At 40.4% G+C, this 27978-nt stretch overlaps 1 protein-coding gene across 4 annotated transcripts in view; it reads left to right on the plus strand.

The window, feature by feature from the left end:
* LOC112646486 (uncharacterized) overlaps window positions 1–27978 on the plus strand; it is a 264641-nt gene that overhangs the window by 73115 nt on the left and 163548 nt on the right. The window contains exon 9 of one of the 4 annotated variants that reach the window (XM_025426517.3): window positions 4654–6437. The exons of 2 other annotated variants lie outside the window; for them this stretch is intronic. The gene's annotated coding sequence lies outside the window, so the exon portion shown is untranslated. Of the gene's footprint in view, window positions 1–1556; window positions 2981–4653; window positions 6438–27978 lie in introns of those variants that run through there. One more of the 4 variants, XM_025426497.3, reaches the window with a different exon arrangement.

Raw genomic sequence — 27978 nt, forward strand, 5'->3', positions numbered from 1 at the left:
GGGGAGTCTGCTTCTCCCTCTCCATCTGCCCCTCCTCCTGCTTGTGCTCTCTCTCAAATAAATAAATAAAATCTTTTAAAAAAATAAATAAAATAAGAATTGGATTAATGTAACTGATAACATTTGCGATAAAGAATAAGACCAGCGTTTTCATTAAAATCAGTATTTTTTTTCTTCTTTTTCTCCCCCTTTCTGCAGTTCTAGGATGAAATTTTGGTTAGTTGCTGCAGTCAGGTTTTATCCAGAGCCTCTTTATAATCCTGCCTCAGGCACTGCAATAAGTACAATATTTTTTTAGGCTTATATTTTTTTAGTAATTTCTACACCCAACATGGGGCCTGAACTCAGGACCCTGAGATGAAGAGTCACATACTTTCCACCAGGTGCCCCAATAAGTACAATATTTTGACTTGAACTCAGTTCTGGCATCTGGGATACACTAGACATCTTTCTTTTCCCAGGTACCAAGACTGAAGCCAAATAGTATCAGGTTTTGCCTCATAACATATTTTTAAAGTTGTTTTAGCTGCTAATTTTATGATTGTCCGACTTAGTTTGTAGAAGCTACAGTTCTAGAGAATATTTACTAAATAAGAACATAATCAGGAAAATTCGGGTTTTCAGATTAAGGTTCAAATAAGAACTATTGAAAATATCAAAATAAAAAAGTTTAAGAACATATCTTTTGTTTGGGAACTGTTTGGGGCATTTTCCTTTGTTCCTTTTCACCAAGGCTGAGAGTTCTCAGGTACCAGATTCCATACAATTGCTCAAAAGTCACACTTCAAAAGTAGTGACACATAATCAAAAGTCCCTCTGGCCATAGTAGGTTTATTCTATTTAACTGGTTCATGTCCTGAATGTTTTGGCAACTATAGTAGACATTTGTGGTTATCAGTTATCAGTTGTCCCTTCTCAAGTCAGCTAATCAGAATGAACTCATCATCCTCATTACCCTTGGTCCCATCCTTTGGTTTGGGAAGAGCATAGGGCCTAAGACATCCAATTTTATTGAATTTCCTCTTGATATTTGAGTGAAGAAATACTCACCCACTCTCATTCATAATCTGAGAAGTATGTAGGAGAGGGAATCACTGACATCCATTTTGCAACAAAAAGATGCCCGTGAAGATAGGAAGCAGAGAGCAATGAAGAGTTGACAAGGATCATGGGACTGGATACTAGGTTCTGCTCATGTGGTTTGAGCTACCAGATCTGTCTCCACCTACAGTTATCCTTACCTCTAGACTTAGTTACATGACTCAATAAATTCCCTTTATCATTTAAGTCAGTTTAACTTGCCAGTTTATTTCTCAAAATCAGAAGTATTTTAACTACACTGAACTGTTGGTTGTCAACTTTGCATTACAACCACCCACTTGTACTATCTGCATTGCAAAAAAGAAGCTAGGAACATTTCCCAGAATCCCCTGCCCTTTATGGTTCTGAGTTAGAGTTTGCCAAAGAGAGGTACTCACAGTAGATAAGAAAGGCAGAAAAAAGAAGCTTTCACTCTCAGGAGGTTGTGGCAGCTTCACAGACTTCTTTTCTCCCAGGAGACTGACAGTTTCCAGCTTCTCAGATCTCATCACAAGCTCTTGCTTTGCACTTCTGGCGGCAAAATACGATGGCTTCTCAGACTTCTGTGCAAACTCCTGCTTTGCAGTCAAGGGGGCTAGAAATGGCAGCTTCTCAGAGTCCTCTACAAGTTCTGTTATCTTGTATTTCTCCATGAGTTCTGGCTTCATCTGCTCCAACGCCTCAATCCATCACTGAATGTTCTTTAATCCTTTGCCTGCAACTCCCAGCCTTTCACGCCTCCAGCTTCTGCTTCAGTCAACTAACCCTCAGTTCTTACATTAAATATCTTTATGCTACAATACTTCAGTGTCTTTGCTTTTCTCACTACATTTAGTGATGAGTAATAAAAGTGGTTTCCAGGAGGCGCAGAACTTTAGGGATTTGGAATTGATTCTCTGATCCCATTAGACATAAAGGACCCCATTGCCAGTGATAATAGCATTGGTAGTTACAGCATACAATGGCAAATGGCTGGGGGATCCATGGATGGCTCAGTGGTTTAGTGCCTGCCTTCGGCCCAGAGTGTGATCCTGGAGTCCTGGGATTGAGTCCCACATCAGGTTCCCTGCATGGAGCCTGTGTCTCTGCCTCTCTCTCTCTCTCTCCCCCTCTCTATGTCTCTCATGAATAAATAAATAAAATCTTAAAAAAAAAATACAATGGCAAATGGTTAAGTTAGTATCACCCTGGATGACCAAAAAATTGCTACAATAGGATAATGCAGCGGAAGTAAAGGGTACAAGGACTGTGGAGTAGTTACACTGGAGAATTTAGAGAAAGAAAATGATAAACTCAAGGTTTGGAGAAAATGATAAACTCAAGGTTTGGAATTCCCACTTCAAAGTTTGGATTAAAAAAAAAAAGTTTGGATAAAGAACCAGAAAGCTTCTTACCTGCCTGGAGAAAAAAATAATCCATACTTGATATAGCCACAGGGTCAAGATTCCTGAAACAAACAAACAATATCTGGTCATGAAAGTGGATGAATTACAAAGTAAATTGAATTAATTTGCAATGTCCTCTTATTTTCAAGTTAAGGTACTGGTCACGAAAGAGTGGAATTGAAAATTAGGTGGGGACATTTGGATAAATTTCATTGAAGCTGAAGACCTTGAACACTGAAATTTTGTGGAGCTTTCCTTGCCAATAAAAAACAGATTTTCCTCTAATGTGGCAGACAGGATAATCGCCCCCAAAGATGTCCACATTTGACTCCCCCAAACCTGTGAATGTGTTACATCACCCAGCAAAGGGATTGTGCGTATATGTTTAAGGCTCTTGAGATGGAAAGATTATCCTGGACTATCCAGGAGGGTACAATGTATTCACAAGGGTCCTTATAAGAGAGAGGCAGGAGGGTCAAAGTCAGAGGGATTTAAAGATGATGTATTGCTGGCTTTAGGATGAAGCAATGGGTGGGGATTGGGGGAGAGGTGGGGTGGGACACAAGCCCAGGAATGCTTGTGGCCTCTAGAGGCTGGAAAATGCAAGGAAAGAAATTCCTCCCTTCAGAAGAAACGGAGACCTACTTACACCTTAATTTAGCTCAGTGAGACTTCCAAAACTGTAAGATAATCTGTGTTGTTTTAAGCCTTTACATTTGTGGTTAAGGAGTAGGAATCTGGTCCATCTGTCTGGAGATTAGCCTCTCCTCTTGCCTAAAGAACCTTGGATGACCAAGAAATTGCTGCAATAGGGTAATATAATGGAAATAAAGGGTACAAGAACTGTGGAGTGCTTTGAATTTATTTTTCTGTATGGTGTAGTCCAGTTTCATTCGTTTGAATGTAGCTGACCAGTTTTTCCAACACCATTTCTTGAATAGACTGCCTTTTTCCCATTGGTTATTCTTTCCTGCTTTGTCAAAGATTAATTGATCATATAATTGTGGGTTTATTTCTGGGTTTTCTATTCAATTCCATTGATCTAGATGTGTCTATTTTTGTACCAGTACCATACTGTTTTGATTACGACAGCTTTGTAATATAATTTGAAGTCAGGAATTGTGTTACCTCCAACTTTACTTTTCTTTTTCAAGATTGCTTTGGCTAGGATGGCTCAGTGGTTGAGCATCTGTCTTCAGTTCAGGGTGTATTCCTGGAGTCCTGGGATCCAGTCCCTCATTGGGCTCCCCACAGGGGGCCTACTTCTCCCTTTACATATGTCTCTGCCTCTCTCTGTGTGTCTCTCATGAATAAATAAATAAAATCTTTTTTAAAAATAAATAAAATCTTAGAAAAAAAAGATTGCTTTGGCTATTTGAGGTCTTTTGTAGTTTCATACAAATTTTAGGATTGTTTGTTCTAGTTCTGTGAAAAATGCTATTGATATTTTGATAAAGAGTTCATTAAATCTATAGACTGGCTTGGGTAGTATAAACACTTTGATAGTATTTGTTCTCCCAATCCATGAGCATGGAATGTCTTTCCATTTTTTTTTCCATTTTTTTTAAGATTTTTATTTATTTATTCATGAAAGACACAGAGAGAGAGAGAAGAGAGAGAGAGAGAGGCAGAGACACAAGCAGAGGGAGAAGCAGGCTCCATGCAGGGAGCCCAATGTGGGACTGGATCCTGTGACCCCAGGATCGCATCCTGAGCCAAAGGCAGCCATTCAACCACTGAGCCACCCAGGCGTCCCTGTCTTTCCATTTCTTTGTGTTGTCAGAAGGCAAGTTCTTGAGTAAATGAGAGGAAATGGGATCCAATGTACAATATCGAGTAGAGACAGTTCATCTGTTTTATAAGAGGGAAGGAAGATTCTGAGTCAGATATAGGTCAGTAGATAGGTTTGATGATAAACATATAATTAGTTCTTAATCCTTAATCCTTTTTTTTTTTCTCAGCCAGTTAAGATGTCTGTCATTAGCTGACAATGTGGACAGGCATGGAGATAGAGAAGACTTAGGATATTAGGGAAAGAGGGAGTGCAAATTCACTAAGCCCAGGGAATCCAAGACTTTAATAAGATGTGTTGATCAGGATAGAGCTCCCACAGAGACTTACTGGATATTACTAGAGATCTATTTGTTTTTTGGGTTTTTTTTTTTAATGTTTGGATTTTTTTTTTAAGATTTTATTTATTCATGAAAGACACAGAGAGAGACAGAGACACAGGCAGAGGGAGAAGCAGGCTCTCACAAGGAACCCGATGTGGGACTCGATCCCCGGATCCTGGATCACGACCTGAGCTGAAGGCAGATGCTCCTCCACCACTGAGCCACCCAGGTGCCCCTAGAGATCTATTTGTAAGATCTGAAAGCCACTACCTCCAGAAACTTCTGGCAGGAAGTCACCGATTTATATTCTGTGGGTATGGTCATTTAACCAGTTGCAATCTATCTTTTGGAAATCTATCTATTCAACCAACTCCTGTTTTTCTACCTTGACCCTGAGGACTTAGAGAAATCCAGGTAGTAGATACCTTTTGAGTTGTCTGCCAAGCCACAAGCCCCGTCTCTGAACTCTCCCCACTACCAAGGGTGACCCCTTTGCAGCCAAATTTACATTACATGACCCCACCTCCATTGCCATAGCCAAGTCCAGGGTGGACACATGACCCAAGCTAATCAATTGGCTTTTCCCTCCTGGGAATGGAAACTGGAATTCTAGGTCTCTAAGAGATTGCCCAGAGGGCCCAGCCTAGGGGGAAATTTGGTTATAGGACTGAGCAGCCTTTTTGCACCATGTAGATCAGAGAAGATGAGAACATGGGCTTGAGTGTGAAGGGGGAGACAAAGAATGAAGCAGATGTGTAGAAAGAACCAGGGACCAGAGACCACGTGGTATTGACAAGATGCAGATGGTATCTGCCTTGGTTCTTGATGACAAAGCAGTTACTTCTATCCTCAGCTGAACTTCCTCCCTTGGGTTATATACAATGTTCTTGCTTCCCCTAGATTCACATTTTACATAAGCAAATCTGAGAACATTTCTGTTACTGTTTAATCCAAACAATCATGATCAAGAGCAAAGATATATCAAATGCTATGCTAAAATCAGGATATACTGTGTCTATATCATATTGCTAATATAGTATAATAAATCAGTTTTGTAAGAAGGAAAAATAAAGTGCCACGAGGCTGGATGATTATTTACTGACTCCGTGTGGACTCTTGGGAGACTTGGAAAGAGAAAAGCAGTAGTCACTATATACAATCCAGCTATATATATTTAAATTATTACAAAACTTATTCAATTTCGGGCAGCCCCGGTGGCAGAGCGGTTTGGCCCCGCCTGAAGCCTGGGGTGTGATCCTGGAGACCCAGGATCAAGTCCCACATCGGGCTCCCTGCATGGAGCCTGTTTCTCCCTCTGTCTGTATCTCTGTCTCTCTTTCTCTGTGTCTATGAATAAATAAATAAAATCTTAAAAAAAAAACTTATTCAATTTGAAAAACAATGAAAATAAAGACAAATTAGTCATTAAGACTATCTTTTTTTTTAAGTTACTTCCCTTTTTTTTCTTTTAAGATTTTATTTATTCATTCATGAGACACACACACAGAGGGACAGAGAGAGAGAGAGACAGGCAGAGGGAGAAGCAGGCTTCACCCAGGGAGTCCGACGCGGACCGATCCCAGGTCTCCAGGATCACCCCCTGGGCCGAAGGCAGGCGCCAAACCGCTGAGCCACCCAGGGATCCCAAGACTATCTTTCTAATACAACCACTGTGAGCATTTGATGTGTTTAATTTAGTCAGTTTCCGGGATGCCTGGGTGGTTCAGCAGTTTAGTACCTGCCTTCCGCCCAGGGTGTGATCCTGGGGTCCCCGGATCGAGTCCCACGTCGGGCTCTCTGCATGGAGCCTGCTTCTCCCTCTGCCTGTGTCTCTGCCTCTCTGTCTCTGTGTCTCTCATGAATCAATAAATAAGATCTTTAAAAAAAATTGTCAGTTCTTCCTTATGTGTGTTTTTAAACAATGAAATTAGAGTAAAATATATAATTGCGGGGCAGCCTGGGTGGCTCAGCGGTTTAAGCACCTGCCTTCGGCCCAGGGCGTGATCCTGGAGACCCGGGATGGAGTCCCACATCGGGCTCCCTGCATGGAGCCTGCTTCTCCCTCTGCCTGTGTCTCTGCCTCTCTCTCTGTGTCTAGCATGAATAAATAAATAAAATCTTTAAAAATATATATAATTGCATTTCATTAGATATTATGCCATAATATTTCCTGTGTTGCATAGTCTTCATAGCTGAACTTGCAATGGCTGCCTAATAATCTACTGAATAGATATACTATTTTTTTTAATTTTATTTATTTATTCATGAGAGACACAGAGACACAGGCAGAGGGGGGAAGCAGGCTCCATACAGAAAGCCCTACGTGGGACTCGATCCCGGGTCTCCAGAATCACACCCCGGGCCGCAGGCGGTGCTAAACCGCTGCGCCACCAGGGCTGCCCTGAATAGATATACTATTAAAATAACATGGCAAAAAAAAAAAAAAATACAATAAAATAAAATAAAATAACATGGCAGTGATTATCTGGTACCCTCCAGTCTGAAATTCCAAAAAGATATTCCTTAGTGAATATAGTTATTTTTATCACGTGAGAAGTTCTTTTTTGTAGGGTTGCGAATAGTTAATCAGACTTTACCATTTCCTGCATCCCTCAAGATTATCGTTTACCTTTTTCTTGGACCTGTTATGACTGAAGAAAAAGACCATGTTCAGACAACTGGAAAGGAAACTTTCCCCTGTTCCTAACATTTTAGATTGATAAATTAATAAATTGGTGTTTGGGTTTTTGCAGTGGCATCTTCTATGTTTGTACCAGTGGCATAATCTATACCTAGATACCTGAAAACAGGTTTCTATGGTGGTCGTACTTAAGTACTACATCCTGTGGGCTCTTTTTGGGAAGTTTGCCAGCCTCCTTCATTCCCATTTCTGTCTTCTGAGCTCTGCCTCATTGACTATGGAAAATCTCAAACCTGAAACCACAAAAACAGCTAAGCAATTGCAGAGTAATTTGCAAGAAGTAGCCAAGTAGAAGATAAAGTGATGTCTACATTCATATACCATCTCATTTTGATAACTTTAAGACTGGATTTCTGTTTTGTTATTCAATGTTAATTTAAGTGCCTTGCCCTCATATACAGATTTAGTGTTATCTGGGTTTTCACTCCTGTCCTCCAATATTTCACTTAAAGCCCTCTTGATTAGTTTGGCATATTTCTGAGAAAATTTGTGTCCCTCAAGTCTTTTAGGGATATGCTCTATCCCTAGCCTAGATACCAGTTTTCATTATCCAAATATGTGATTATTTCCATGCACCTAAGCATCTGCATTCCATATCATTCTTCCTTCCCATTGCCAACCTTCTATTGAAAACACTCATGAGAATGCTGTTTGTATTTCTAAGTACTTCATCTTTTGGTCCAGCATTTCAAAATATACATCCTAGGTCTCCTCTGCAAGGGATGAATGATCTTCTCCACAAATTAGTAAAAGCAGACAGTGACTGCCAAGTTTGATGAGACTGTACACCATATATCACTTTTCAGCTAGGTACTCCAGGAAGGCAGCCTCCCCATGGACCATAGAAGGGACTAAGGTTGCCTCTGCCCTTTTAGGAAGTTGCCAAACACCATTCAATTAATAGTTCATTGTGGACTCTAGTGTAGCAAGCAGCTTTACAGGCCTACCACAGAGGCATCTAACAGTTTAACAGATCTCTCAAGGTCTAGTAACCCTATCTTTACACTCTCTACTCCTTGTGAAGTTTCATTATTTCATTTTGTCCTATATTCTTATTTTTACCTTAAGGTACTATTAAAGTACACAAATAAAATGTAGATGCAGTTTTACTAACCATCTGGACAAACAAATTTATAGAGTAAAGAAAAGAAAGTCCTTGGAGCACCTGGTTGGCTCAGTGGGTAGAGTATGCAACTCTTGATCTCTCAAAGTCTTGAGTTAGAGTCCCATGTTGGGAGTGGAGACAATAAATAAATAAATAATAATAAATAAATAAATCCTCTTCTCTCTTAACTCATTCCCACTCTCCAAAAATATATACAAACATACACCTTACAGCGATACCACCATTCTTGAATCCTACCATTAAGATCTGATCCGTTGGCTCAATTAGTTAAGCATCTGACTCTTGATTTTGGCTCAGGTCCTGATCTCAGAGTTGTGAGATCCAACCCCACCTTTGGGCTCTGAGCTGGATGTGGACCCTGCTTGAGCTTCTCTCTCTCCTCTCCCTTTGCCCCTTCCCTCTCTAAAAAAAATGAAAATAAAATAATTCTGATCTACTCTCTGTTTAAACTGTGTTTTTTTCTAAGAATTTTTTCCTTGGTCCTCTTCTTACTACAAACTCTTCCTGAGTAATCTCATCTACAGATGAGGTATACTCATAACTTCAAACATTATCTCATTTTAATAACTTAAAGATCAATGTGGGGATCCCTGGGTGGCGCAGCGGTTTGGCGCCTGCCTTTGGCCCAGGGCGCGATCCTGGAGACCCGGGATCGAATCCCACATCAGGCTCCCGGTGCATGGAGCCTGCTTCTCCCTCTGCCTGTGTCTCTGCCTCTCTCTCTCTCTCTGTGACTATCATAAATTAATAAAAACTTAAAAAAAAATTTAAAAAAAAAAAAAAAAAAAAAAGATCAATGTGGTTTATAATCACCTTAGTACAATATATAACCAGATTTTCACAGTGGTCTACTAACTGCCAGACTGCTAGCCTCTAGATGCAAATGCCTAGGGGTGACTGGTGGCACAGTTGGTTAAACATATGTCTTCAGCTCAGGTCATGATCCCAGGGTCCTGGGATTGAGCCCTACATTGGGCTCCCTGCTCAGTGGGAAGTCTGCTTAACTACTAGCTCATATTCTCTTGCTCTCTCTCTCTCTCTCTGAAATAAACAAATAAAATCTTTAAATAGATCAGTAAAGGGATCCCTGGGTGGCGCAGCTGTTTAGCGCCTGCCTTTGCCCCAGGGCGCGATCCTGGAGACCCGGGATCGAATCCCACGTCGGGCTCCCGGTGCATGGAGCCTGCTTCTCCCTCTGCCTATGTCTCTGCCTCTCTCTCTCTCTCTCTCTCTGTCTGTGTGTGTGACGATCATAAAAATAAATAAATAAGTAAATAAGTAAGTAAATAAATAAATAATGGCTTTAGTTTTTAAAAATTACATCCTGGGGATCCCTGGGTGGCTCAGTGGTTTAGCACCTGCCTTTGGCCCAGGGCATTGTCCTGGAGTCCAGGGATCAAATCCCACATGGGGCTCCCTGCATGGAGCCTGCTTCTGTCTCTGCCTCTCTCTCTGCGTTTCTCATGAATAAATAAATAAAACCTTTAAAAAAATTTAAAAAAATAAAAATTACGTCCTTACACAGTTTTCAGTTTTCATTCTTCTTATACTGGGAAAGTTTCTTCAGTGACTTCTTAATGTCTCTGATAGAGAATGTTCTAGGATATTTTGTAAATTTTCCCATAATCACAGCTCTGAGCTCAGATGCTTGAGTGTCTAATATCACATAAAGAGTTAAAAGCTGGGGCGCCAGGATGGCTCAGTGGTTGAGACTCTGCCTTCTGCTAAGGTCCTAAGGTTGTGATCCAGTCCTGGGATAGAGTCCTGCATCGGGCTCTCCATAGGGAGCCTACTTCTCCCTCTGCCTATGTCTCTGCCTTTCTCTGTGTGTCTCTCATGAATAAATAAATAACATTTTTAAAAAAGAATTAGAAGCTGAGAGCCTGATTGTATAACATAAATTTATTTATTTGCCACATAAGAGTAGATTTTTTTGAATAATGTTTTTTTCTTTTTTTTAAAGACTGAGTCCCGAATAGGGCTCCCTGCAGGGAGCCTGTTTCTCCCTCAGCCTGTGTCTCTGCCTCTCTCTTGCTATGTCTCCCATGAATAAATAAATAAAATCTTGGGATCCCTGGGTGGCGCAGCGGTTTGGCGCCTGCCTTTGGCCCAGGGCGCGATCCTGGAGACCCGGGATCGAATCCCACGTCGGGCTCTCGGTGCATGGGCCTGCTTCTCTCTGCCTGTGTCTCTGCCTCTCTCTCTCCCTCTGTTACTATCATAAATAAATAAATTAAAAAAAAAAAAATAAATAAATAAATAAATAAATAAAATCTTAAAAAAAAAAAAAAGGGAAGAAAAACTCTCCTTGTGTTTTTCCTCCCCTCTGCTACTAATACACTCACACTTACAACGCTCCACCTCACAACACTTCTGACACAAACTCTAAAGGAAAAAAAACATTTCTCCTTCACTCACATTCACAGCACTTCTGTGTGTGGGTTTTTCCCAACACCAAAGAATTCTCAGATACTCTGGATACCAGCTGGGTGTTTTACTGTGCTACGGTGCAGGGGTGAAAGAGCACCTGACTCTGAGGGGCTTAAACAGACCAGATTTGGCTGCTCACCACTGACAAAATCCAAAGGCAGAGAGACAAGTGGTGCTGAAACAAGAAAGGAATTTAATTTGTGAGGCTCAAACCAGGAAGACAGGAATCTAGTGTCTTAAAGACTGTCTCCAAACCACTGAAAATACTTCCAGGTTTAGATAAGGAAAATGTGGGACAAAAGTAGGCAGTGAAGGTCAAGTCAATCATTGTCTTGGGGTCAATCAGGGGCAGGTGGGGGTCTTGCTGGCCCAGGGCAGTCCTTGCTGCTTGAAGGGTAGTTTCAGTTGCCAGGAGGGGATGCTGAGCCAAGAGACTAGCCAGAAAGAAGAACCCAACTGAAACAGCTTAAAAGCATCAAGTTGAACAAAAATCAAATGGCTGCACTGATGCTTCAGTGAAGCTTGATTTTATTTTATTTTTTAAGACTTTATTAATTTATTCGTGAGAGACACAGACATAGGCAGAGGGAGAAGCAGGATCCCTGAGGGGAGCCCAATGCAGGCCTCCATCCCAGGACCCGGGATCACACCTGAGCCTAAGGCAAATGCTCAGCTCCTGAGCCACCCAAGCGTCCAGAAGCTTGATCTTAAAGTAACCTTTTTCCTCTCATTCACAAACCTCCCCTCCTCCCTTCTTGGCCTTTTGTTTCAGGAACCCCATACCAGCCGCTGAGGACACAAGTAACTAGGCTGGCTGGCTTTACGTTCACAATTGCTGTGAAAACTGGCTAGATCCTGTATTTCCCTAGAAAACAAACCATTCCATCTCCTTCCTCTGGGTGGTCTTGCAGTTTTTGAAGGCCAAAGCCTGCTGCAGCCTCCTTTCCCAGCAAAGCAATAAAGCTATTGTTCCTCTTTATCCCAAACTCTGTCTCCATGTTATATTTTGACTCTGAAGCATGGAGGTTGTTTTTCGACAACACAAGTAGAAAGTTTGAAGTAAAAATGGAGACAGCCAAATTCCTCTTTCAGAGGCCCCCATCTAAATTTATTAGGCAGTTAAAGGTGAAGTAAAGGCTCTTCTTGAGTCTTGGGCCTTAATCGTCCTCAGTTCAAAATAATCTACATGCCAAAATGGCATATTTCGGGGTGGCCTGCCCTGAACCCTATCATACCTTTCTTTTTTTGTCTCTTAAAGTCTACCCTTCAGAGATAAATATGGTTAACTTAGCTTAATGAAGAAGAAAATTGAACACCCAAAAAATATGATTTTTATTGATAAAGTTCATATTTCCAATTATTGAATCAGCTGTTTTCTTTTAAGGAATGTGTGTCACGATTGCTAATTGACTGGAGTTACATCTGTGCTGGGGAGAAAAATGCATATACATATTTGCACTAATGTTTTTTATGCACATTTCTATCCCTTTTCCTCTACATTATACCAGTAGCTGAGATTAAAGGTTCTCCTTTAGAATAAAACGTTGTACATTAAGAAGCCCCAGAGACTTCAGCGATATTAAGCATATCACTCTTCCAAAACTCAAAATCAAAGTAGAAATTTGAGGGGTTCCTGGCTGGCTCAGTCAGTGGAGCATGCGAGTCTTGATCTTGGGGTTGTGAATTCAAGCCCCACATTGGACATAGAGCTTAAAAAAAAAAAAAGTGGAAATTTGATTTCTGAGAAGTAAAATAATCTGCTGGCATTTCTAGCTCAGCTTCTCACACTAATTCATAAAGACCTAGCCAGCCATTGTGAGCACACTCAGAAAAACTGCTGGGTAAGTTATTCTATGCATCAACCCCCAGACATTCTTCTTTTCTTCCCTTGCATCCCAAAAGTACTGTATTGTTCACTTGCTCTGTGCTGTATCCAGAGCATTTTTTTCTGATTCATTTGCCTGTGAAAATCTGTTTCCCATCTTTTATTTTCCCTAACATCCACTACCTTCTACAGCTTAGAGTACACTTTATGAAAACAGATTCCCACAGCCCCACCTTCCTCCAGCCATTTCTCCACAGTCAAAAAATTATCCCTACCAACTGACTCTGATTTTCTTTTTTTTAATAATAAATTAATTTTTATTGGTGTTCAATTTAGCAACATACAGAATAACACCCAGTGCTCATCCCGTCAAGTGCCCCCCCCTCCGTGCCCGTCATCCATTCACCCCCACCCCCCGCCCTCCTCCCCTTCCATCACCCCTAGTTTGTTTCCCAGAGTTAGGAATCTTTATGTTCTGTCTCCCTTTCTGATATTTCCCACACATTTCTTCTCCCTTCCCTTATATTCCCTTTCACTATTATTTATATTCCCCAAATGAATGAGAACATACAATGTTTGTCCTCCGATTGACTTACTTCACTCAGCATAATACCCTCCAGTTCCATCCACGTTGAAGCAAATGGTGGGTATTTGTCATTTCTAATGGCTGAGTAATATTCCATTGTATACATAAACCACATCGTCTTCATCCATTCATCTTTCTTTTTTTTTTTTTTTTTTAATTTTTATTTATTTATGATAGGCACACAGTGAAAGAGAGAGAGGCAGAGACACAGGCAGAGGGAGAAGCAGGCTCCATGCACCGGGAGCCTGATGTGGGATTTGATCCCGGGTCTCCAGGATTGCGCCCTGGGCCAAAGGCAGGCGCTAAACCGCTGCGCCACACAGGGATCCCCCATTCATCTTTCGATGGACACCGAGGCTCCTTCCACAGTTTGGCTATTGTGGACATTGAAGCTATAAACATCAGGGTGCAGGTGTCCTGGCATTTCATTGCATCTGAATCTTTGGGGTCAGTCCCCAACAGTACAATTGCTGGGTCGTCGGGCAGGTCTATTTTTAACTCCTTGAGGAACCTCCACACAGTTTTCCAGAGTGACTCTGATTTTCTTATTGGGTGTCTCCCAACTGTTGGCTTAACAAGGCAGACTCAGACAAAGCAATTTAAATTAAGTATGTGTTTGACTCATATTCTTAACTTTCTAATTGAAAAACTAATATCTCTTTTAAAATTACTTCTTTTAAAATAAAAATAATATGCATACATTACAGAAAATTGAATATGTGGAATATATATATATATATATATATATATATATATATATATATATAATGGAATATTACCCATAAAAAAAAAGAATGAAATCCTGTCATTTGCAATAACCTGAATGAAGCTAGAGAGTATAATGGTAAGTGAAATACATCAGTCAGAGAAAGACAAATACCATATGATTCACTCATTTGTGGAATTTAAGAAACAAAACAAAAAAAGGGGGTAAGAAGAGAGAGAGAGAGAGGAACCAAGAAACAGACTCTTTTTTTTTTTTTTTTTTAAGGATTGGTATGCTTTTTTTTTTTAATGATAGTCATACAGAGAGAGAGAGAGAGAGAGGCAGAGACATAGGTAGAGGGAGAAGCAGGCTCCATGCACCGGGAGCCTGACGTGGGACTCGATACCGGGTCTCCAGGATCACGCCCTGGGCCAAAGGCAGGCGCCAAACCGCTGCACCACCCAGACTCTTAACTATAAGAGAACAAACTAATGGTTACCAAAGAGGAGATGGGTGGTGTATGGGTGAAATAGGTCATGGGGATTAAGGAGTACACTTGTGATCAGCATGGGGTGATGTATAGAATTGATGAATCTCTATGTTGTACACCTGAAACTAGTATAACGTTGCATGTTAACTAACCGGAATTTAAATAAAAACTTTTGAAAGAAGAAAATTTCAGTTAAAAAAAGAAAATATTGATAGCATACAAGAATGAAAAAAGTATGAATTTTTCCATTTTTTTCCTCCTTTTTTTTTTTTTGTATTTGCTCTTTTGTGGGGGGGGAAGTTCTCACTGTACTGTAAGGAAAATGTGAAGAATACATAAAGAAAATTATGGCCAATTTTTCCTCCTTTTTGTAAGATGAAGGAACAAATTTTTGTTATCCAATGGATATTCCAAGAATTCCCTAAAATATTTTATTATTATTTATTTTATTTTATTTTTTAAAGATTTTATTTATTCATGAGAGACAGAGAGAGAGATACGGAGACAGAAGCAGAGGGAGGAGAAGCAGGCTTCATGCAGGAAGCCGGATGTGGGACTCGATTCCTGGACTCAAAAATCACGCCCTGAGCTAAAGGCAGATGCTCAACCACTGAGCCACCCAGGTGTCCCATCCCTAAAATATTTTAAGAACAAAACATATTCTAATATTTCTGAATAGACAGCCTAATATGGCAAAGACAGGACCAAGAAGAATTGGCCAGAAGAGGCAATATATGTATAGAAGTCATTTTTAAAATACAAGATATATTTATTATAACTATTTAAAAGCCACAGCAATAAAGAACAGTGATTGCTAGGAATGAATTTTTGGTCAAAATTATCAAAAGTGTTAGGAAGAAGACCAGATAATTAGTAGAATATTTTGGTGATTAAAAAGAATATCTGATATCTATACACATATTAAATTGGTCATTTTCCAAAAAGAAAATCCAGATTCTGGTTTGACTCTTCTTTTTTTAGTTTTTTTTTAGTTTGACTCTTTTTTAAAAAAAGAATATATCCACATTAAAACATAATTTTTTTAAAAAGATTTTATTTATTTATTGATGAGAGACACACACACAGAGACAGAGGCAGAGGGAGGAGAAGACTCCATGCAGGGAGCCTGATGTGGGACTCGATCCCAGGACTGCGGGATCACAACCCAAGCCGAAGGCAGATGCTCAACTGCTGAGCCACCCAGGTGTCCCGAAACATATTTTTTTTTTCAAAACATAATTTTTTTAGAAGATTTTATTTTTAATTAATCTTTACACCCATTGTGGGACTCAAACTCACAATTCCAAGGTCAAGAGTTGTATGCACTTCTGACAGAGCCAGCAATATGCCCCAAAACATTATTTACAATAGCCCAGATATGGAAGCAAACTAAATGTCCATTGATAAATGAACAGATAAAGAAGCTGTGGTGTATAATGAGATACCACCTCACACCAGTGAGAATGGGGAAAATTAACAAGGCAGGAAACAACAAATGTTGGAGAGGATGCGGAGAAAAGGGAACCCTCTTACACTGTTGGTGGGAATGTGAACTGGTGCAGCCACTCTGGAAAACTGTGTGGAGGTTCCTCAAACAGTTAAAAATATACCTGCCCTACGACCCAGCAATTGCACTGTTGGGGATTTACCCCAAAGATACAAATGCAATGAAACGCCGGGACACCTGCACCCCGATGTTTATAGCAGCAATGGCCACGATAGCCAAACTGTGGAAGGATCCTCGGTGTCCAACGAAAGATGAATGGATAAAGAAGATGTGGTTTATGTATACAATGGAATATTACTCAGCTATTAGAAATGACAAATACCCACCATTTGCTTCAACGTGGATGGAACTGGAGGGTATTATGCTGAGTGAAGTAAGTCAGTCGGTGAAGGACAAACATTATATGTTCTCATTCATTTGGGGAATATAAATAATAGTGAAAGGGAATATAAGGGAAGGGAGAAGAAGTGTGTGGGAAATATCAGAAAGGGAGACAGAACGTAAAGACTGCTAACTCTGGGAAACGAACTAGGGGTGGTAGAAGGGGAGGAGGGCGGGGGGTGGGAGTGAATGGGTGACGGGCACGGGGGTTATTCTGTATGTTAGTAAATTGAACACCAATAAAAAATAAATTAAAAAAAAAAGAAGCTGTGGTGTATATATACAATGAAATATTACTCAGCCATTAAAAGAATGAGATCTTGCTATTTGCAACAACATGGATGGACCTCGAGGGTATTATGCTAAGTGAAGTAAGTTGCACAGAGAAACACAAATAACATATGATTTGATTTATATGTGGTATCTGAAAAACAAAATAAATGAACAAACAAAAAGCAGAAACAGGGCAAGCCCCAGTGGCTCAGGGGTTTAACACCGCCTTCAGTCCAGGGCCTGATCCTGGAGACCCGGGATCAAGTCCCATGTCGGGCTCCCTGCATGGAGCCTGCTTCTCCCTCTGCCTGTGTCTCTGCCTCTCTCTCTCTCTCTCTCTCTTTCTCTCTCTCTCTCTCTGTGTGTGTGTCTCTCATCAATAAATAAATAAAATCTTAAAAAAAAAAAATTGTAGCAAGACGACATCATAAGAAGTTCCTGAACTCCTTCCCTTCTGTGGACACATCAAATCTATAGCTACATATGAAATAATTACCTCTGAAAAAGACGTGAAAATTAGCCAAAGAGCTCATTTACAACAAACAGTAAAAAGGCCACATTGAGAAGGGTAGGAGAGGCAAGGATGTACTTTTGCCTAAATCCCCACCCCACAATCAGGACAGATTTCACAAACCTGAGCTTCTCCCTGAGAAGCAGGTGTTTATATTCCATATCAGGCACCCCAACCCTTGAGACTGGCAACAGAGAGGCAAATTCCCAAAATGTCTGGCTTTGATAATCAATGCAGTTTCCATCCAGAAGACTCAAAAGACTGGAGGGGAATGAGATACTTCTCTTAAAGAGCTTGTGCACAAATGCACTTCCCCCAAGGACAAGCACAAAAGAAACAGTTTGAAAAGCACTTAGACTATATGTGAAGGAGATTCATTTGCTAATCTTAAAGCATTTGCCAGAGGAGCAGAGTTCTGTTGGGGCTCTCTCCAAGGCCTTATACTGGAGGCATCATTTTTATGCTCTCCCTATATCTTAAAATGCTTGCGGTCATGCCCCAGCCATGTGCTCTCCCAGGTCCCTGTGAAAACTGGCAGGCATATGCAGTCCACACAGGGGTTGCTCCTTATCACCTGGTTCTGATGGCTGTGGTGGTGGTGGGGCATGCATTCCTGGATGCCATGGACTATTAACAGACAATTCTTGGGGCACCTGGATGGTGCAATTGGTTAAGCATCTTATTCTTAGTTTAAGCTGCGGTCATGATCTTAGGGTCGTGAGATCAGGCTCAGATCAGGTTCCACACTCAGCATGGAGGCTATGTCAGATTCTCTTTTCCTCTCCCTCTCCCCCTCTCACTTGTGCTTTCTTTTTTTTCTTTTCTCTTTTTTTAATTTTTATTTATTTATGATAGTTACACAGAGAGAGAGAGAGAGAGAGGCAGAGACATAGGCAGAGGGAGAAGCAGGTTCCATGCACCGGGAGCCCGACGTGGGATTTGATCCCAGGTCTCCAGGATCACGCCCTGGGCCAAAGGCAGGTGCTAAACCGCTGCGCCACCCAGGGATCCCTCACTTGTGCTTTCTATCAATCTCTCTCTCTCTCTCTCTCTCTCTCTCAAATAAATAAATAAATCTTAAAAGAGAAAGAGAGAGAGAGAGAGAGAATTCTTGACCAGATGCCACCCCTAGGGAACTACACATAGCCAACTGAAACACATCCCAGTCTTTCTGTAAAAAAGACCTATTTCCAGGGTACCTGGCTAGCCCAACTGATGGAGCAAGTGACTCGATCTCAGGGTTATGAGTTCAAGCCCCACATTGGATGTAGAAATTACTTTTAAAAATAAGATCTTTTTTTAAAAAGGCCTATTTACTTGACTAGAACTTTAACTTGGGGGGGGGCAGAATTCAGTTTTGCCACATCTAGATGCTAGGGAGGGGCTTTCAGTAGAATAGACCAGGGGATACCATACGTAAGCTCTCTCTCAGCCCTGCTACAGTTTGCTGGTACCTCCCAGAGAGGAATTTATAAACTTGTCTAAAGCCCTGATTCTTGCAACTGTCACCTCCAGATCCCTGGTCTGAAGACCAGCAGAGTTTATGATTGTGGTCTCATAGGGCTGCTGTACATATTTGCATGGTTTATTTTATTTTATTTTATTTTATTTTATTTTATTTTATTTTATTTTATTTCATATTTGCATGGTTTAAAATTGCTGCCTCAGGCTCTGGTTTCCAATCAGCTTGAAACTAGATGCTGACTGAAATCCCTTCTTTTGGAATACCCTCAACTATGGGGATCTATCAAGAATAAATCAGATACAAGAGACAACCAAGAGATAGGGTGAGGTTGAACAATAAGATTCATCTACTATACAAGGCCCTCCTTAAAGACTGGGGGCAGTAGCTGTTTTGCCTAATACATTGAAACAGACACAAAGGAGGGCCCCTGGGTGGTTCAGTTGATTGAGTGTCTGACTCTTGATTTTAGCTCAGGTCATGGTCTCAGGGTCATGGAATTGAGCCCTATGTTGGGCTCCATGCATAGCATGTCGAGTCTGCTTGCCTATCTCCCTCTGCTCCTCACCCTGCTCTCTCTCTCTCGGTCTCTCTCTCTCTCTCTCTCATATAAATAATTAAATAAATAATATCTTTAAATTAAAAAAAAACAGAGTCAGGATCCCTGGGTGGCGCAGCAGTTTAGCGCCTGTCTTTGGCCCAGGGCGCAATCCTGGAGACCCGGGATCGAGTCCCACATCGGGCTCCCGGTGCATGGAGCCTGCTTCTCCCTCTGCCTCTCTCTCTCTCTCTCTCTCTCTGTGACTATCATAAATAAATAAAAATTAAAAAAAAAACAAAACAGAGTCAAACAAAATGAGGAGACAAAGGAATATGCTCCAAACAAAAGAACAAAATGAAACCTCAGAAAAATACCTTAATGAAATAGAAACAGGAAATAAAGAGTTCAAGTAATTGTCATAAAGATGCTACTGAACTTATGAAAAGAATGGATAAAATAGAGATAAATTCCACAAAGAGAAAATATAAGAAAGTACCAAACAGAAGTCACGGAGCTGAAGAATACAATAGCCGACCTGAAAAAATACTAGAGGAGTTCTACAGCAGACTAGATGAAGCAGCATGTGATCAGGGCAGTGGAAATTCAGGGGAGTGGAACAGGGCAGTGGAACTCACCTAAACAGAGCAGGAAAAAAATTTTGTTTTAAATGAAGGTATCTTAAGGGACCTATGGAACAACATCAGCAGAATAACATTCACATTATGGGGGGCCAAGAAGGAGAAGAGAGAGGAAGGGGCAGAAAGCTTATTTGAAGAAATAATAGATGAAAAGAAAGTTAAATTAAAAAAAAAAAAAAAAACAGTTCTCTAACTTGGGGAAGGAAACAGACATACAGATCCCAAAAGCTCAGAGTTTCAAAGAAGATGAACTCAAAAAGATGCATACTCAGACACAGTATAAGGAAAATGTAGAAGTTAAAGAGAGAATCATAAAAGCAGCAAGAGAAAAATAAATTGTTATATATAAGGGATCCCTTATAAGTCTATCAGCAGATTTTTAAGCAGGAACTTTGCAGGATTGATGAGAGTGGCACAATATATTCAAAGTTCTAAAAGGAAAAAAATGTCCAACCAAAAATACCTTCCTGGCAAGGTAATCATTCAGAATTAAAGGAGCAATGAAAAGTTCTCCAGACAAGCAATAGCTAAAGGTGTTCAATACCACCAAACCAGCCTTACAAGAAAACTTAGTTCTCCCTCTGCCTGTGTCTCTGTCTCTCTCTCTCTCTCTCTCCGTGTGACTATCATGAATAAATAAATTTAAATAAAAAAAAAATTAAAAAAAAAAAAAAAGGGATCCCTGGGTGGCGCAGCGGTTTGGCGCCTGCCTTTGGCCCAGGGCGTGATCCTGGAGACTCGGGATCGAATCCCACATCGGGCTCCCGGTGCTTGGAGCCTGCTTCTCCCTCTGCCTGTGTCTCTGTCTCTGTCTCTCTCTCTCTCCGTGTGACTATCATGAATAAATAAATTTAAATAAAAAAAAATTAAAAAAAAAAAAAAGAAAACTTAGGAAAGTATAAATCTCTCTGGTAAAAGTAAATATATAGTGAAGGTAATGGATTAATCATTTATAAAGCTAGTATGAAGGTTAAAAGAAAAAAATAGTAAAAATAACTATAACTACAATAATCAATTAAGGGAGATACAAAATAAAAAGATATAAAATATGACATCAGAAACATAAAACAGGGGGAGTGGTAGTAAAAGGGCAGAGTTTTAGAATGCATTCAAACCTAAGTTGCTATCAACTTAAAATAGACTTACATATATAAGCTGTTATATGTGAGCTTCATGGAAATGACAAAGCAAAAACTTATAGTAGAGGGGTGTCTCAGTGCTCAGTTGATTAAGTGTCTACCTTCAGCTCAGGTCATGATCTCAAAGTCCTGGGATTGAGCCCCACATTGGGCTTCCTGCTCAGTGGGGAGTCTGCTTCTCCCTCTCCCTCTGCCTCTCTCCCAGTTTGTGTTCTCTCTTTCTGTCACACTCTCTCTCTCAAATAAATATATTTTTTTAAAAAACTAAAAAAAAAAGGGAGGGCAGCCCGGATGGCTCAGCAGTTTAGCACAGCCTTCAGCCCAGGGCGTGATCCTGGAGACTCCAGATCGAGTCCTACGTCAGGCTCCCTGCATGGAGCCTGCTTCTCCCTCTGCCTGTGTCTCTGCCCCCCTCTCTCTATGTCTTTCATAAATAAATAAATAAAATCTTTAAAAACAGTAACAACAAAAAGTTTATAGTAGATACACAGAAGACAATAAAAAAGGAATGTAGGGCAGCCCAGTGGCTCAGCGGTTTAGCTCTGCCTTCAAGCCCAGGACATGATCCTGGAGACCCAGGATCGAGTCCCACATCAGGCTCCCTGCATGGAGCCTGCTTCTCCCTCTGCCTATGTCTCTGCGTCTCTCTCTCTCTCTCTCTGAATAAATAAATAAAATCTTAAAAAGGTCACCCTAAAGACCATCAAAACACAAGGAAGCAAGAAAAGAAAGAAAGAAGAAAGAAAGAAAGAAAGAAAGAAAGAAAGAAAGAAAGAAAGAAAGAAAGAAGCCAGAAAACAATTAACAAAATGATAATAAGTACTTAACTATCAATAATTAAATGCTAGCTGAGTGAAGTAAGTCAGTCAGAGAAGGACAAACATTATATGTTCTCATTCATGTGGAGAATATAAATAATAGTGAAAGGGAATATAAGGGAAGGGAGAAGAAATGTGTGGGAAATATCAGAAAGGGAGACAGAACATAAAGACTGCTAACTCTGGGAAACGAACTAGGGGTGGTGGAAGGGGAGGAGGGCGGGGGGTGGGGGTGAATGGGTCATGGGCACTGAGGGGGGCACTTGACGGGATGAGCACTGGGTGTTATTCTGTATATTGGTAAATTGAACACCAATAAAAAATAAATTAATAAATAAAAAATAAATTAAAATAATAAAATAAATTAAAATAATAATAATAATAATAATAATAATAATTAAATGCTAAATGGTCTAAATTCCCAATCAAAAAATATAGAGTGCCTGAATGGATAAAAACAAGAACAACCTATATGCTGCTTACCAGAGACTCACTGCAGTTGTAAGGACACACACAGACCAAGAGTGAAGAGATGGCAAAAGATATTCCATACAAATAGAAACCAAAAGAAAGTTGGGGGACTTATATTAAACAAAATAGTTTTTTTTTTAAAGATTCTATTTATTTATTCATGAGAGACACACAAAGAGAGAGAGAGAGAGAGAGAATGAGAGAGAGGCAGAGACACAGGCAGAGGGAGAAGCAGGCTCCATGCAGGGAGCCAGATGCGGGACTCGATCCAGAGCCTCCAGGATCTGGCCCTGGGCTGAAGGCGGTGCTAAAGCACTGAGCCACCTGGGCTGCCCAACAAAATAGATTTTAAAATAAAGACTGCAGGGGCATCTGGGTGGCTCAGTGGTTTGAGTGGCTGCCTTTGGCTCAGGTCATGATCACATGGTCCTGTGATTGAGTCCCACATCGGGCTCCCCTCAGGGAGTCTGCTTCTCTCTCTGACTATGTCTGTGCCTCTTTCTGTATGTCTCTCATGAATAAATAAACAAAATCTTTAACAAACAAAAAATGAAAAAGAAAAGAAAACAAGCAAACAAAAATAATAATGATTTTTTTAAAAGACTGTAAGAAGAGGGACACGTGGGTGGCCCTGTGGTTGAGCATCTGCCTTTGGCGCAGGTCCTGGTCCCAGGGTCCTGGGATCAAGTCCTTATCAGGCTCCCCATAGGGAGCCCACTTCTTCCTCTGCCTGTGTCTCTGCCTCTCTCTCTGTGTCTCCCATGAATAAGTAAGTAAGTAAATAAATAAATAAATACTGTAAGAAAAGACAAAGATGAGCATTACATAATGATAAGTGGGTCAATCCAACAAAAGGATATAACATTTGTAAATATGCACCCAACAGGGCAGCAGCTCAGCGTTTTAGCGCTGCCTTTGGCTCAGGGCCTTATCCTGGAGACCCAGGTTCGAGTGTCATATCGGGCTCCCTGCGTGGAGCCCGCTTCTCCCTCTGCCTCTGTCTCTGCCTCTCTGTGTGTGTCTCTCATCAATAAATAAATAAAATCTTAAAAAAAAAATGCACCCAACATAGTAGCACCTAAATGTATAAAGCAAATATTAACAGACCTAAAGGAAGAAATTATCAGCAATAAGATCATAGTAGGGGACTTTAATACTCCACTTACATCAATGGCTGTATCATCCAGACAAAAATCAATAAAGAAGTATAAGCCTTAAAAGACACATTAAACTTGGGGCACCCGAGTGCCTTAGTCAGTTATGCATCCAGCTCTTGATTTTGGCTTGGGTCATGACTCAGGGTGATGGGATCAGGCTCCATGCTCAGCAGGGAGTCTGCTTGAGATTCTCTCTCCCTCTACCCCTACCTGCACTCACACACACGTGTGTGCTTTCTCTCTAAAATAAATAAATGAATCGGGATCCCTGGGTGGCGCAGCGGTTTGGCGCCCGCCTTTGGCCCAGGGCGCGATCCTGGAGACCTGGGATCGAATCCCACGTCGGGCTCCCAGTGCATGGAGCCTGCTTCTCCCTCTGCCTGTGTCTCTGCCCCTCTCTCTCTCTGTGTGTGACTATCAAATCAATCAATCAATCAATCAATCAATCTTTGGGTGAGGGGGAAGACACATTAACCCAAACAGACTTAATAGATATACACAGAACATTCCATCCAAAAGCAGTAGAATAGGGCAGCCCCGGTGGCTTAGCGGTTTAGCGCTGCCTTCAGCGGAGGGCCTGATCCTGGAGACCCAGAATCGAGTCCCACGTCAGGCTCTCTCTGCATGGAGCCTGCTCCTCCACCTGCCTGTGTCTCTGCCTCTCTCTCTCTCTCTCTCTGTCTCTTATGAGTAAATAAATAAAATCTTAAAAAAAAAGCAGTAGAATACACATTCTTCTCGAATGCACATGAAACATTCTTCAGAATAGATAATATGTTAGCTCACAAAATAAGTCTCAGTGAACTGAAGAAGTTTGAAATCATATCAAACATCTTTGCCAAACCACAATGGTATGAAACTAGAAATAAACTACAAGAGATAAACTGGAAAAATCACAAATATGTGAAGATTAAACAACATGCTACTGAACAACCAATGAGTCAATGAAGAAATTAAAGGAGAAAACAAAAACTATTTTGAGACAAATGAAAATGAAAACACAACAAATACAAAGGCTCATAAGAAACTACTATGAACAATTATACTAGACTACTATCTTACAAAAAATTTTTTTAAATAAAAAGTAAATAGGGGATCCCTGGGTGGCTCAGCAGTTTAGCTCCTGCCTTTGGCTCAGGGTATGATCCTGGAGTTCCGGGATTGAGTCCCACGTCTGGCTCCCTGCATGGAGCCTGCTTCTCCCTCTGCCTGTGTCTCAGCCTCTCTCTCTCTCTCTCTGTGTCTCTCATGAATAAATAAAATCTTTTAAATAATAATAATAAATAAATAAATAATAAATAAAAAGCAAATAGACTACTACCTTACATCCTACACAAAAATTAAATCAAACTGGATTAAAAAGATGAATATAAGACCTGAAACCATAAAACTTCTAGTAGAAAAAGAAAACATAGACAGTAAACTCCTTGGCATTAGTCTTGGCAATAATTTTTAGATCTCACACCAAAATCAAAAGCAACAGAATATATAAACAATTGGAACTACATCAAACTAAAAAGCCTCTGCACAGCAAAGGAAATCATTAACAAAATGAAAAGGTGGCCTACTGAATGGGAGAAAATCATGTATCTGATAAGAGGTTAATACACAAAATATAGAAGCAATTAAACTCAGCAGCAAAAAAACTAGCAAGCTGATCTTAAAATGTACAGAGGATCTGAACAGACATTTTGCCAAAGAAGACACATAGATGACCAATACGCATTTGAAAAGACACTCAGCATCACTTTAAAAGAAAACGAAAAAGAAAAAAATGGGGTGCCTGGCTGGCTCAGTCAATAGAGCACGAGACTCTAGATCTCAGGGTCCTGAGTTTAAGCCCCACACTGGGTATCGAGGCTACTTTAAAAAAAAGGAAAAGAAAAGATGCTCAGCATCACTAATCATCAGAGAAGTGCAGATCAAAATCACAATAAGATGTCATCTCACACTTGTTAGAATGACTATTATCAAAAAGACAAGAGGTGCATTGGCTGGCTCTGTCAGTAGAGCATGGGACTTTTGGTCTCCAGGTCGTGAATTCAAGCCCTATGTTGGGTGTAGAGATTGCTTTAAAAACAAATAAACAAACAAATAAATAAAAATCTAAGAAATGTTACTATTGAAGCACTAATTAAAAACAAATTTGGGGGGGAGGTATCCCTGGGTGGCTCAGCAGTTAAGTGCCTGCCTTCCATCTGGGGTGTGAGCCTGGAGTCTTGGGATCGGGTCCCACATGGGGCTCTCTGCATGGAGCCTGTTTCTCCCTCTGCCTGTGTCTCTGCCTCTCTTTCTCTGTGTTTCTCATGAATAAATAAATAAAATCTTAAAAAAAAAAAACAAATTGGGGCACAAATTTGGCTGCCTGGCTGAATCAGTGAAGCATGCAACTCTTGATCTTCAGGTCGTAAGTTCAAGCCCCACACTGGGTATAGAGTTTACTTAAAAATAAAAAGGGGGACACCTGGGTGGCTCAGCAGTTGAGTGCCTGCCTTTGGCCCAGGGTATGATCCTGGAGTCCCGGGATTGAGTCCTGCATGGGACTCCCTGCATGGAGCCTGCTTCTCTCTCTGCAGGTGTCTCTGCCTCTCTCTCTCTCTCTCTCTCTGTCTCTCATGAATAAATAAGTAAAATATTAAAAAAATAAAAATAAAAAGGAAAAAATAAAAGTGTTAATGAGAATGTAGAGAAAAGGGAACCCTTGTGCATTGTTGATGGGAATGTAAATTGCTGCAGCTACTATGGAAAACAATATGAAGGTTTGTCAAAAAATTAAAAACAGGGATCCCTGGGTGGCACAGCGGTTTAGCGCCGCCTTTGGCCCAGGGGCGATCCTGGAGACCCGGAATCGAATCCCACGTCGGGCTCCCGGTGCATGGAACCTGCTTCTCCCTCTGCCTGTGTCTCTGCCTCTCTCTCTCTCTCTCTCTGTGACTATCATAAATAAATAAAAATTAAAAAAAAAGAAAAACACAGAAAGACAGAGATAATAAATAAATAAAATCTTAAAAAAAAAAAGAATGAAATTTTGCGATTTGGGACAACATGGATGGCCCTTGAGAGTTGTATGCTCAATGAAATAAGAGAAAGAGAAATAATATATGATCTCATTCAAATGTAGAATCAAAGAAACCAACCAAAGAAACAAAACTCACAGACAGTGGAACAGTGGTTGCCAAAAGGCAGGGTAGTTAAGAGGTCCATAAAATAGGTGAAAGTTGTCAAGAGGTAGAAATTTCCAGTTATGAAATAAATAAGTCAAAAAAAAAGAAAGAAAGAAAGAAAGAAAGAAAGAAAGAAAGAAAGAAAGAAAGAAAGAAAGAAAGAAGTCATGGGGATGTAACGTACCGCATGTGACTACAGTCAATAATTGTATAGTGCATATTTGAAAGTTGCTAAGAGTAAATCTTAAAAGTCATTATCACAAGAAAAAGAATTATAACTATGGTGATGGATAGTAACTCGAGTTATTGTGGTGAATATTTCATAGGGCATACAAATATCAAATTGTTATGTTATACACTGAAAAATAGATTAATCTATTTTTTACTTGAATATACATTTGAATAAACCAACAAGTTGAAAAATAGACAAGGTATATCTATTATCTGGTATATGTATTCATATTTCTCTGTAATTATTATGAGTATAGTCTATTATTTTATCTATTACTACCTCTAGCCAAAGTAACCAACTTTTCAGTTGTCCAGACAGAGAGAAGCCTAGAAGACAGTAAACTAAGAAATGTCTACCTAATTTTTGAGTGCACATTTAGATGATCTTTACAAATTTTAAGCTGATAATCTCAGCAGGGAGTGGGGGTGGGTGGGGGTGGTGCCTGTGTGGCTCAGTCGGTTGAGCATCCAATTTTTGGTTTCCACTCAGGTCATGATCTCATGGGTCATGAGATGGAACCCTGTATCACACTCAGTGGGGAGTCTGTTTGAAGATTCTCTCCCTCTGCACCTCCCCCCACTCTCTCTCTCTCTCTCACTCAAAATAAATAAATAAATCTAAAAAAAAAAAAAACAAAATCCAACTCTAAGGATGCCTGGCTGGTTCAGTCGGTGGAGTATATGACTCTTAATCCGTGAGTTTGGGCCTCATATTGAGTGTAGAGGTTACTTAAAATTTTTCTTAAAAATATTTTATTATTTATTTATTTATTTATTTATTTATTTATTTATTTATTTAGAAGATTTTATTTATTTATGAGAGACACAGGGCAGGGGAGAGAGAGAGAGAGAGAGAGAGAGGCAAAGACACAGGCAGAGGGAGAAGCAGGCTTCCTTCAAGGAACCCCATGTGGGACCCGATCCCGAATCCCGGGATCACGCCCTGAACCAAAGGCAGATGCTCAACCACTGAGCCACCCAGGCGTCCCTATTTATTATTTTTTAAAGATTTTATTTCTTTATTCATGAGAGACACACAGAAAGAGGCAGAGGCACAGGCAGAGGGAGAAGCAGGCTCCCTGATGGGAGCCCAATGTGGAACTCCATCCCAGGACCCTGGAATCACAACCTGAGCAGAAGGCAGATGCTCAACCATTGAGCCACCAGGTGCCCCTTAAAAAAATCTTTAAAAAAATAAAAAATAAGCAACATTTTGTATTTTAATCTTTAACAATTTTTGGG

The sequence above is a fragment of the Canis lupus genome, chromosome 32, assembly GCF_003254725.2.
Source record: "Canis lupus dingo isolate Sandy chromosome 32, ASM325472v2, whole genome shotgun sequence".
In the NCBI taxonomy this organism is placed as follows: Eukaryota; Metazoa; Chordata; class Mammalia; order Carnivora; family Canidae; genus Canis; species Canis lupus.